Here is an 11,380-nt window from a genome sequence, read left to right on the forward strand (position 1 = left end):
CACAATTGGTTTTCAAAACCAAAGTGTAAACATTGATAAGCTTGACCAGATTTTTGATTAGAAAAAATTCAGTTAGTCAAACCGAAACAAATCTTTTAAAAAAGCACAAAATAATGACAAAAATCAAAATCTTTTCAATTGAGCAGAATCAGATAAATAAGTAATGTTTTGAAATAAAGGGATTTCTAAACATGTACGGCTCTGTTGATTGCCGTGCTACCGACGTATGTTCGAAAAATAACTAGTTTTTTTTATAGAGGAATTTTTGAATATAACTTAAAGGAATATTATATGTAACGTCAGTTTGGATTAAATGTAAGTAGTCGTATTCATACTTTATAATTCAAAGTTTGTTTATAACCTTTAATTCGTGCATGTATTTTATAAGCATACTCTTGGGAATAAGATGTGTTTAAAGGGTTCTATCTCTACATCAGTATGGGATTTGATGGTGGCAACTGTTCAAGAACAGTAATGAAATTTAAAATCAGATTTTTAAAAATGAACTATAAAGACATGGTTTTCAATTCCATCCACAGGAAGTTAAGCAGTACTGATATTAGTAACTTGTGACGCCTTCCGACCAAAAAAGACCAGGTTGAATTAGTATCTGCAAAACTACATGGCATGGCGCTAACATCTCTTTGGATAAAGTGCAAATCAAGAAAGAGGGAAATGTTTGGAAAAAAGATATTGTTAACAGACGGAAGAAGATTATACAAGACAACAACACTGTCATAAGTAAATAAATTCAATTAACGTTATATCTTTGTGCGTGAATTTGATTTTACATTAGTTTTCAACTTTTCTTAAAAACGCAATTAAATATTTGAAAGTATAATAAAAGAATGAATAATAAGACCCCAGTAATTGTATTGTCTAGATAATATCTTAATATATTCTTACTTTTTGAATGCTTTTATACAAATGAAGTATTAGTTTTTACTAATATGATAACCAGAAGATGTGGTATGATTACCAATGAGACAGCTGTCCAACAGAGACCGAATGATGTACACGTAGATATCCGGCTTTGGTGTTCAATATTCACCTGGTTTTATTCTACTGTAACAAATTTATTTCTAAATTTGGTATCAAATGTGATTTGTGACCAAATCGACAAACCAGAAATTACTGTGTGATGATTTTAAACGGTTATACAATATCATGAAAATTCTAATTTTATAAGTTAAATCTGATTTTATTGGTTAACATCGTGGCACCCAAATGTGTATACATATATAACCCGTTTTTTGACGTCAGTAGAGTTAATTCATAGAGGTAAAATAGTTTTGGAGGTATTCTTGAAATACAATTATTTTTATCTGAGTATTATTTGCAATGCATATTATTTGAGATGCAAGTAATTAAACATATAAGAATAAGAAGATGTGGTATAAGTGCTAATATTAGGGCGTCCAAGATATAAACAAACCACAAAAATCAGTTGAAAATGGCATAACTCATCTGATCAATACAAAGCAGAAAAACAAGGAACAAAAACACTAGACGTGGCAGGGTAATTATACATCCCCACAACAAGAAAAACACAAAGTACAGATCTGAGAGTACTTGCAGTCACTGACAGCTATTTCAAAGTATAAGACATGTCTTTTTTCTATCGCAAACGTAACATATAGCATATTTAGTTGGTGATTGAGTAGGCCAAGTTTATACATCAATAAAATACTGCAAAATAATCTGCTTAACTTTATTTTTTCTGTCAAGTTTACTAATATGGATTATATTAATAAAGGTAGCTTTCTTTATATTTCATAGACAGCATCCAGAGTAAACTGCGACAAAAGTTGGAGCATTGGAAAAGAAACTTCTATTTACTGACAAGATATTTTAGCCTGAAAAAAAAATGTTTATTGGTCAAAGCATACATGTATATCGGATTACATAATAGCTAAAAAGGCATATCATAGGAATAATTTAATAGAGTTCTCTTCAGCATGTGACTTTTAGTGTTTTTTTTTGTTTTTTTTTTTTTGTTATAACTTATATGCTCGATGAATATGACGCAAAGGTTTTTTATATCTTTTTGGCACAGATACTATAATTACCTAAATATATTATAGTTTCTTCCTATATATAGTTTAGAATGTCAAGTATATTGATTGATTGATTGTTGGTTGCTTAACGTCCAGTGGCAAATATGTCATGCATATTCAGGACGAGAACAAATTACAATAAATACAAAAGGTAGGTTCTGTAAGAGGGGCGTCCGGGGTTAAGGTCGGAGAAATTTAGACGGCCACGGGAAATGAGGGTATATTGGATAGGGACAGAAATTTAGCCTTGCAACAGGTCACCTACGTACCCCTCAAAGAGTTGTTGCAAGGGTGCTTAACGTGCAAAGAGCGTGGCACTCTCTTTACACGAGGCATCGGAGTTAACGTCCCCATTCTGACCGGACGTGGCTGCAAATTTGTACATCCCGCACAGCCAAACGGTTGCCCCACTTTAGCAAGGGTTTTTCTGCCGGTCGGAGGAAGACCAATGGTGACCATACTTCTATTCCCCAGTCATGCTTGGGGGTAAATGTCAAGTATATCAATGGGGTGCAATTTCACGGAGGTAATATAAAAATGGGTAGTAAAATATATTTCAATGGGTAATAAATATTCAGTTTTTATTAAGTTTGTCTGTATGTACTAATCTTTTTATCCAACTATCATGAATAATCTCATAAACGATAACATATAATTAAGACGTCTTAAAATAAGTGTATGTCTGATAGGTGGTTAATATATGATGGGTTATGATTTCCATATTTTATGAGTCGGGATTCTCGAATATTCCAATACATGAATTTGGGTGGCTTTCAAACCCCCACCCGGACGTCTGTGTCTCATTTTTAATGTTGACGATCCTAGCTTTTATGATAATTATTTTATACTTTTGTATGTATAATTTAACGTTCACATTCTACCCTATTTTGTAATTTTCCGAACGGACGGCGCTCATATTTGCCCTACAAGCATGATTTGTGTTAGGTCTCGCTTCAAGTCATATAATTGATAATAATAATACAGTAACTGAAACACAAGTCATAGTTTTCGAAAATCAAAAAAAAAAAGAAACTTAGAAAATAAAAAAGAAGTGCCTCCTTTCCCCTAAAGAAGAAACCGTTCAACAAGACAAATTTTGAGACTCGGTGTAGTTTAGGGCATTAAGAGACGTTCTCTGTAAGCATCGACTTGGATTGGCTACGGATGTCTGCAGATTTTATCAATTTTATGTAACTTAAATATAAAAATATGAGTAGCCATCAATATTCCATGTCTTTTGATGCTATCAGAGAATGTATTAACTATTGTGATTCGAGCGTCACTGGTGAGTCTTTTTTGGACGAAAGGTGCGTCTGCCGTACAAAATTTCAATCCTGGTACCTAAGATGAATTTGTTTTATACTTTATAGACATCAGTCTATTTTGATGACCCAGTCTGTACATTGACTTTTAGATAGATATAGGAATATGTGGTATGAGTGCCAATGATACAACTTTCCATCCAAGTCACAATTTGTAAAAGTAAACCATTATAGATCAAAGTACGGATGTCTTTATATTAATATTGATTGTTAACCGTCCAGATTCCCTCGGGGGGTAGCGTTGTAGCGTGTTTCGGCTAGCGAAGATGGTGCGGGAGGTAGTTGGTTCAAAACCCAGTCGGGTCAAACCAAGACTTAAAAAGTGGCATGTTCTGCTTCTTATGTGGAAATATTGGACGGTTCATTGCCAGAATAATATGCCCATGTAGTTTGATATGTCTTCCTGCAAACTGTTACCGTGTGATCTAGCACGTTAAAAGTCCAAGTCAGAGTGCTGGTCTAGTTTTCGTAGTCGTATCACATTAACATCTTCTCTTTCTTATATGTACTTGATAATTGCCAATAGACGTTAAATACAAATTATCATTATCATAGCGTTTTGCTTGTTTCCAAGGCTAAGTCTCTCATTGACGTAAAATACCTTACATTTCTTTTTATTCTTGCAAATAAAACCAAGCCCGAATCAAGTGTTGACAAATGCGACTTGAGAAGACGCTTTAGGTGGTATGGGTGTCTTCTGCCATCTTGAATGGTAAGATAGCAGAACACAATCAATCTAGAAGCTACAAACTAGCCGAAAAATGCCAAAGGAATATTCAAACACATAAGTCGAAAACAAATTGACAATGACACGGCAAAAAAGAAAAACGACCAAAAGACAAACACCAGTACATAAAACACAACACAGAAGACTAAAGACTGAGCAACACAAACCCAATAAAAACCGGGGGTGATATCAGGTGGTACAGAATTGTAAGGAGATACTGCTTTACATGTGGCACCCGTCGTGTTGCTGATGTATATAACAAGATTGGTCTAAGTTTCTATTGTTTCTTCAATTGCTGGAAATTTTCATCTTCCTTTTCCCTGAATATATCTTAATTTTGTCATGCTTTTTTATGATGTTTCCGTGGAAAACTTACTCCAAACATCACATAGCTCGATTTTCCATACCCTCCATATACCATATGTAGAGACGATAATGTTCTTAGTAAGAAGGATAACTCTGGGGTACCGAGATTAATTGTAGTATAGGTAAAAAGCATCAGAACGTAAAGAAAAAACACATATTAACTTTGATATAATTCAAGGTAACTCCTTACGATATTATAGTATTATATTATAGTACTATGAATGTATATACTATCTGTTATTACAGCACAATATTGAGATTAAATGAATTAAAATTCTTGTATCGGTTTTCATCAAGGGTTGTGTTATTCTTAGAGTCGGGAAGGGGTATTCATTTAAAGATGATTATTCCTACAAAACCGGTCACGTGCCTTTGTAAGTCAGAAACCTCGTTGGTAGTTTAGTCTCTTAAATATGTCTTGTATTTGTCTTTTATGTATATTTGGTTCAATTACTGTAAAATGTATTAACAACGTGTTATTACTTTGCAAAACACAATATTTAATATACTGTCATGACACTTGTCTGTTGTTGAACATTGTTCTTGATTTTGAATTATTTTGAAGGACAATATAAAATGTGTAAGCTTATAAACAATATCAGCTATAAAAATTGATGCGAAATACCACAGTTGAACTAAATTCCTGCAGGTGGTATCAAACTTTCCCAATGAATCTCTATATTCGTGATCTTTTGTTTCAAATTTTGATTAATTTGTGCAATATGCATCATTATTTTTGCTGTTAATGTGTTTTAGGAATGGAATTATTACGTTCATTGAAATACAATACTCCTTGCAAACACGCGCATGGTGGAGCAGGAACTGCTTATCGTACCGGAGCACTTCAGTTTGTCCACGATCATTGGTGTGGTTCGTGTTGCAAAATCTGGTTTATTTTTTAGTTTTAGTTATAAATAGTTTGTAGATTGTTGTTTGTCTTTCATTTCTTACCTCTTTTTAATCGCGTTTTTTTTTTTCGTTTTTATTGGACTTTGGTTTTAATTGTGTTTTAGTATATTATTTTAATTACATTCGTTTGATTAAAACATGATGAAAAATAAATGTGAAACATCAACTTTTAATACAATAGATACAATTAGAATCATCTGTAAGAACGGCCATCGACTTGTGTGAATATTTACAAACAAATTTCAGTTATACTGATTTGATTAATAATTTCTCTTTCCAATATAAAACATATTTGTTTGTCTAGTTGTCAGGCAAAACAGTGTCATGAACGTTTGTTGTGGTATATGAGGACAAGTTTCATTTCATTCGATAGACCAATAGACATTTTGGTAAAGATTAGAAAAAAAGGTACATTGTATTAGTGGTTAAAGTCAAACGTAGAAAGATTGGTGCATCTGTTTTTTATTATTTATTTAATTCTATTTTGGCGGGTAGGGGGTATTCTCATGAATTTTGAGATAAACGACATTATTAGATAAACTTAATTGGTATTCTATGTCTACATAAATATAAATTGTTACATTTGTACCAGTGGATTATCAGATGTATCCAATCAAGATAGTTAAATTATCAAATTTTAAAGTCCGAGTCTCGACGAGGACTTTCAAATTGATTATTTAAGTATCGAGATTAAATAAATCAGATAATCCACGAGTAAAACTATGTCAGAATCTGTTTCTTTAATAATTATCAAATACATTTTCATTTTTGATAAACGAAAATCCCCTTTGAGTGCCTTGCACATTCCACAAAGTTGTCAATTTCATTAACACCTGATGGCATATTTTGATTCATCCTGTGAGCTGATAAAATTATGATCCTTAAACTCATCCAATCATCTGTTGAGATCATCGGCAACCACACGTTGATTAAATTTGTTTATACAATGGGTCCGGAAAGGGTTAAATTGCCACAGAATTAGAGAACCATGTTTATCACACATATTACCGTTTTGATATTTAACTGATGAGCTGCAAGGCTTAAGATAACTAATAAGTATGCATACCTCTCTATACGAAAGGCAACACGAATAATATGTTTATTAATGTCGAAGAAGCGGAAGCATGTTCGTTTGGTCTCAATGTACAAATAGATGTATGTTTTGCTGTACTTCGTATTTTTGCATAGACAATGTACCCAGACAAAGTCCGAGGTCGATATATCCTGTATGGACCTCATACAAAGGCTTCAATTATTATATTATTAATTTCCGACCATATTTGTATCAAAATCCTCAGTGCATTATATTCTCTTTTTTTCGATCATTTAATTTTGTTAGAATTTTATAGATATCATATTGTCTCTTTGACAATAACAACATATTAGTTGTTATTTCTATAATTTTTGATGTTTTTTGTTTGTTTGTGTGTACATCTAATCATGCTCAAGTATTTGAAAATAATTTTGTTTTCAAATAATCGATCATAAATATGCACTTTCTAAAAACATTAACAATATCAAAAAACTCATTAGATGACGTCACAAAGTATATCGGTTTTAAGATATTCTAAAAAAACCGTGCAATATCACTTTTCTATCCGCCATTTTCAATCGACCTTTGAAGATAGAGTTTAACATGTGACTATTCCTGAACGAATCAAATTAGTCAAAATATACAAGTGTATAATATAAAAGAAATATGCATTCCAATCTAAACTGTCATTCCTTCGTATATAAATACAATAATTATTAACATTTATTTAAAACTGTCAATCCTTTGTTGACAACAGTTCTGATTATTCATATTTTTCGTTCGTTACATGTCTGGGTTAAAACATGTTTTGTGTTTACTTAATTTATCCATTACAAACATTCCGCAGGTGGAGCACGTATCATGTCAGGTAATTTATGAAAGTGCACTAAAAAATATTTTGATATCTTAAGTAGAATAACAAAGGAATTTAATTTGTCAATATCAAGTGATCTTTTCAATGATCTTCTTATGTCAAATCATATCCTTCTCCAAATAATACAAAACAAAATAGATAAATTACATTATTGTTAAATCGAAATGTTGCTTCTTTTTATCTGTTTTATTAAGTTTCATTTCAATAATTTACAGTGAGTGGGTCACAAATAGACGTATATATATTGTATTCATATCCACTTTGCTCCTGATGATAAGTTACATAAAATATTACAAAGCACTTCTGTTTTGTTACTTCAATCTTTAGATACTATTATCTTATTTTTGTTTGCAATAAAACAAAAGATCAAAATAAACAGACTTTGTATCGTATAAATCGAATAAAATAAAAATTAGCAGGAAATTAAATAGATTAAACGCTAATGGCCTCATTTTAGGTCAATCTTTTTATATAGACACTTCAGCTATTGTTACCATCCAAATAAAAAACAGAGACAAGGTATGATATATGTAATATAAAAATAAGTGTAATCATGCAAGTCGTATACCTCTGGCCTTTGTTAGTCTTGTACGTTTTTTAAATTTTAGTTCATGTATATGTTTTGGAGTTTATTGTGACGTCCATTTTCATTGAACTAGTACACAGTTTTGTTTAGGGGCCAGCTGAAGCCCGCCTCCGGTTGCGGTATTTTCTCGCTGTGTTGAAGACCCATTGGTGGCCTTCGGATGTTTTCTGCTCTTTGGTCGGGTTGTTGTCGCTTTGACACATTCTCCATTTCCATTCTCAATTTTATCTATAGATATATAGGGGAAAATGCATGTTCAGCCTTATTTTTTCCTATTTTGTGCACAACATGGACAAATTCGAAAACTTTCAATATATTTAAATATATATAGTAAGATCTTAAAACGGAGAACTCAATCTATGTATTATCATGTAACACCTGTGGCATTCAGTTTGTGGAAGAAACAATGGACAAATTTAATATTTGGACAAATAACCATCGATCATGGTACAAAACTAACAAAAACTGTCCCCTCACATCTTCGCACAAAGAAACATCATTCAATAATGTTACTTTTCAAATTATAGAAGTGAACAGAGTGGGACACCACGGCAAAAAGAGGAGAGACAACTTTTTGATTCACCTGCTCCATACTTTAAAACCTGATGGTCTAAATGAAAAAGACGAGAAAAGATACAGAAAAGATAAAGAATAATGTATTATGTGGCATCGTCCTTAATATCTCTGTAATATTGGCCAATGGACGTTGCAAACTAACCCTACTTCAACAACAGAATTAGTAATAAAATAGATAAATAATCTTGAACTTCATCCACATTTTGAATTTATTTATCAAGCAGTACGATGAGCTGCAAACGTTTCTTATCTGCATCCGATTTCACCTGGAAAGATGCACGCTCGATGAAGCTAGTTTGTCTAGCGAAATATTGCGTTTATTTTCTATCGTATTGTAAATATTTTTAACATTTTAATATTTACATACTAAATAGTGTGTTAATATTAATATATTGTTAGGCAATTTTTAATTTCATTTGTGTAATTGTTTTAATCTTTGTAATGATTAACCCACACTCAAATATATTTGTATGTTATATGTTGCTATTTATGGACACTTACATGTATATATAGTAAGATACATGTATAAAAGGTCCCATGATACATTAACAAAATGTGAGAAAAAAAATCAAAGGAATATTTCCAAGGGTTTTAATTAAGCTTATAACATCATGAAAATCAAATCTAAAAGTAGTATAACTTAGAGCAACAAACGAGAATAAATGGACTGACTACAAGCGCCTTGCTTGGGACGGGCGAAGAAGCACGCCTCACAACGACCACGTACACGTTCAGATCTTTAAAAACACAACAGATACGATCACGCATTGCTGTATTCTTGAAATGCGTGTCAGGATATCAGTATGTTTTTCTTTTTATTTTGTCCTGATTAAAGAGTCTTGTAATGAATTTATTATTCAGTTTGAAATGAGTTTAATTTTGAGTCCAAATGGAAAGATTTACCAGTTCAATGTAACATTTTCTTTTTTTAATCTAAAAAAAAAAAGGATTTTCGTAAGAAGTGAATCGATAATGGGTTTTACAACAAATTTGAGAAAAAAAAAATCCTTTACTAACAACTAGCTAAGAGATTAGATCAACTATTTTCAATTAATGAACGTTTTAATTTATTTGATAAATTTCATTGAAATAAATGAATAATTGGGCTGTGATGCCCCGTTTGTAATAGTAACATGTACAATCGAATTTCTAAACCAGTTAATTTTAATTTTGAAAGAAACTTTGATTGTCAAATTTTGAACAATATAATATTGAAATCTCACCACTTTGCAAACTAGATTACTCATAACTTGATCGTCTGCAGATCGTTTGTCAAACTGTCTGGTTGAAACGTTTCAAAGCATGACTTATATTTCCTAATTTACAATGGGGTCACAAAAACTTCTCGATGAAGATCTCGATTATGGAAGGCTTTCTTAATAAAGCAAACAGGTGTCTAGTCGCTTTGTTCCAAAATGTATATTTATATATCTTTACTAAATAAGGTCTTTTATGTCAGTTAAACAGGTATTAATTGACACACATGTTTATAAAGAGATGTCTATATAAACTAGAGGCTCTAAGAGCCTGTGTCGCTCACCTAGGTCTATGAGCATCTTCAACAATGGACTCTCTCCATCATTGTGGACTTGAATAGAATTCATGACTAAAACCTACTTTTTCTTTTGTTGATGTTGTATTGCTAATATTTTTTTCTTTATACAGAATCTCTCTATTTTCTTTAGTTTTTGCCCAAAACACAAAAACAATAAAAACTAGATTTGCGATTGCAAGCAATAGCGGATGGCACCCTGGTTAGCCCATTGCCACTAAACAGCAGCCATTTTGAAAATTCCAAAGTCGAATAGCGCATCAACACATGCCAGTTAACTTTTATCTTTAGTTTTATTCAGTTTTGGAAATTTTGAAAAATTTTCACATTTTTGTTGTTTCCATGCTAACGACAGCCATTTTGAAAATTCCAAAGCTAAAGAACAATTCTACCTATGCCAGTTGTTAGTTTTGTAAAGTATCATGATCTTTGGAGCATTTTGAAATTTGAGGTCATTTTAGCTGTTTCCATGGTTACGGTGACCATTACCAAAATCTTAAAGACAGATGCCACATTGACACTTAACATGTAATATTTCAATAAAGTTTCACTGGGTTTGCTGTACCGTTTTCTACCAGAAAATGCCACTTTAATGATTTTCCCATAGGGTTCAATGTAATACTATTTCCTAGTTTCCATGGCAATGGCGTCCATTTTAAAAGTTCTTAATACCGTATTACCATCTAGGCATAACAGGCAACACTTCCATAAAGTTTCATAAGGTTGGGTCTAAAAATGAAAGATTTAAAATGTTTCAAAAAATTTCACATTTTTGCTGTTTCCATGGAAACGGTGGCCATCTTGCACATTCAAAAGTCAGGTGCACAACTTTACTTGTGGTCCACATCATGGTATAGTTCCATCAACATTGGTTCATTCATATCCGAGAACTAGCCCGGACAATATATGTGAAAAAAAATAATAAGAAAAAAAAGAAACGAGCAAAAACAAGATGTCACCCGAACTCCGTTCAGGGTGCCATAAAAATATATAATTTTAGGCAATCACTCCTATAAACAGTTAACCAACGATGTTGACAAAATTTCACTTATGTGTAGATCTTATGTCTTGCTGATCATTTTTGCTATTTTAATTGTCTATCTTTTTTTTTCTTTTTTTAGTTTTCAAGACAGTAGGCAAAAACGTAAAATATTGGTAAAAATCGTCAATAAAGAGCAAGGACACCTACAAGGAATTGACCGACGATTTCGGCTATTGACTTATTATGTAAATCAAGTCTTGCTGATCATTGTTGCTTGTTTAAGTTTCTATCTATCTATTCTAGTTTTTCATATATTAGGCAACAATGCAAAAAATTGATAAAAATCGTCATTAAAAGGCAAAAACTCAATAAGGAGTCGTCAGACAATTTCTATCA

This window comes from Mytilus californianus, unplaced genomic scaffold (genome assembly GCF_021869535.1).
Source record: "Mytilus californianus isolate M0D057914Y unplaced genomic scaffold, xbMytCali1.0.p SCAF_10, whole genome shotgun sequence".
Lineage (NCBI taxonomy): Eukaryota > Metazoa > Mollusca > Bivalvia > Mytilida > Mytilidae > Mytilus > Mytilus californianus.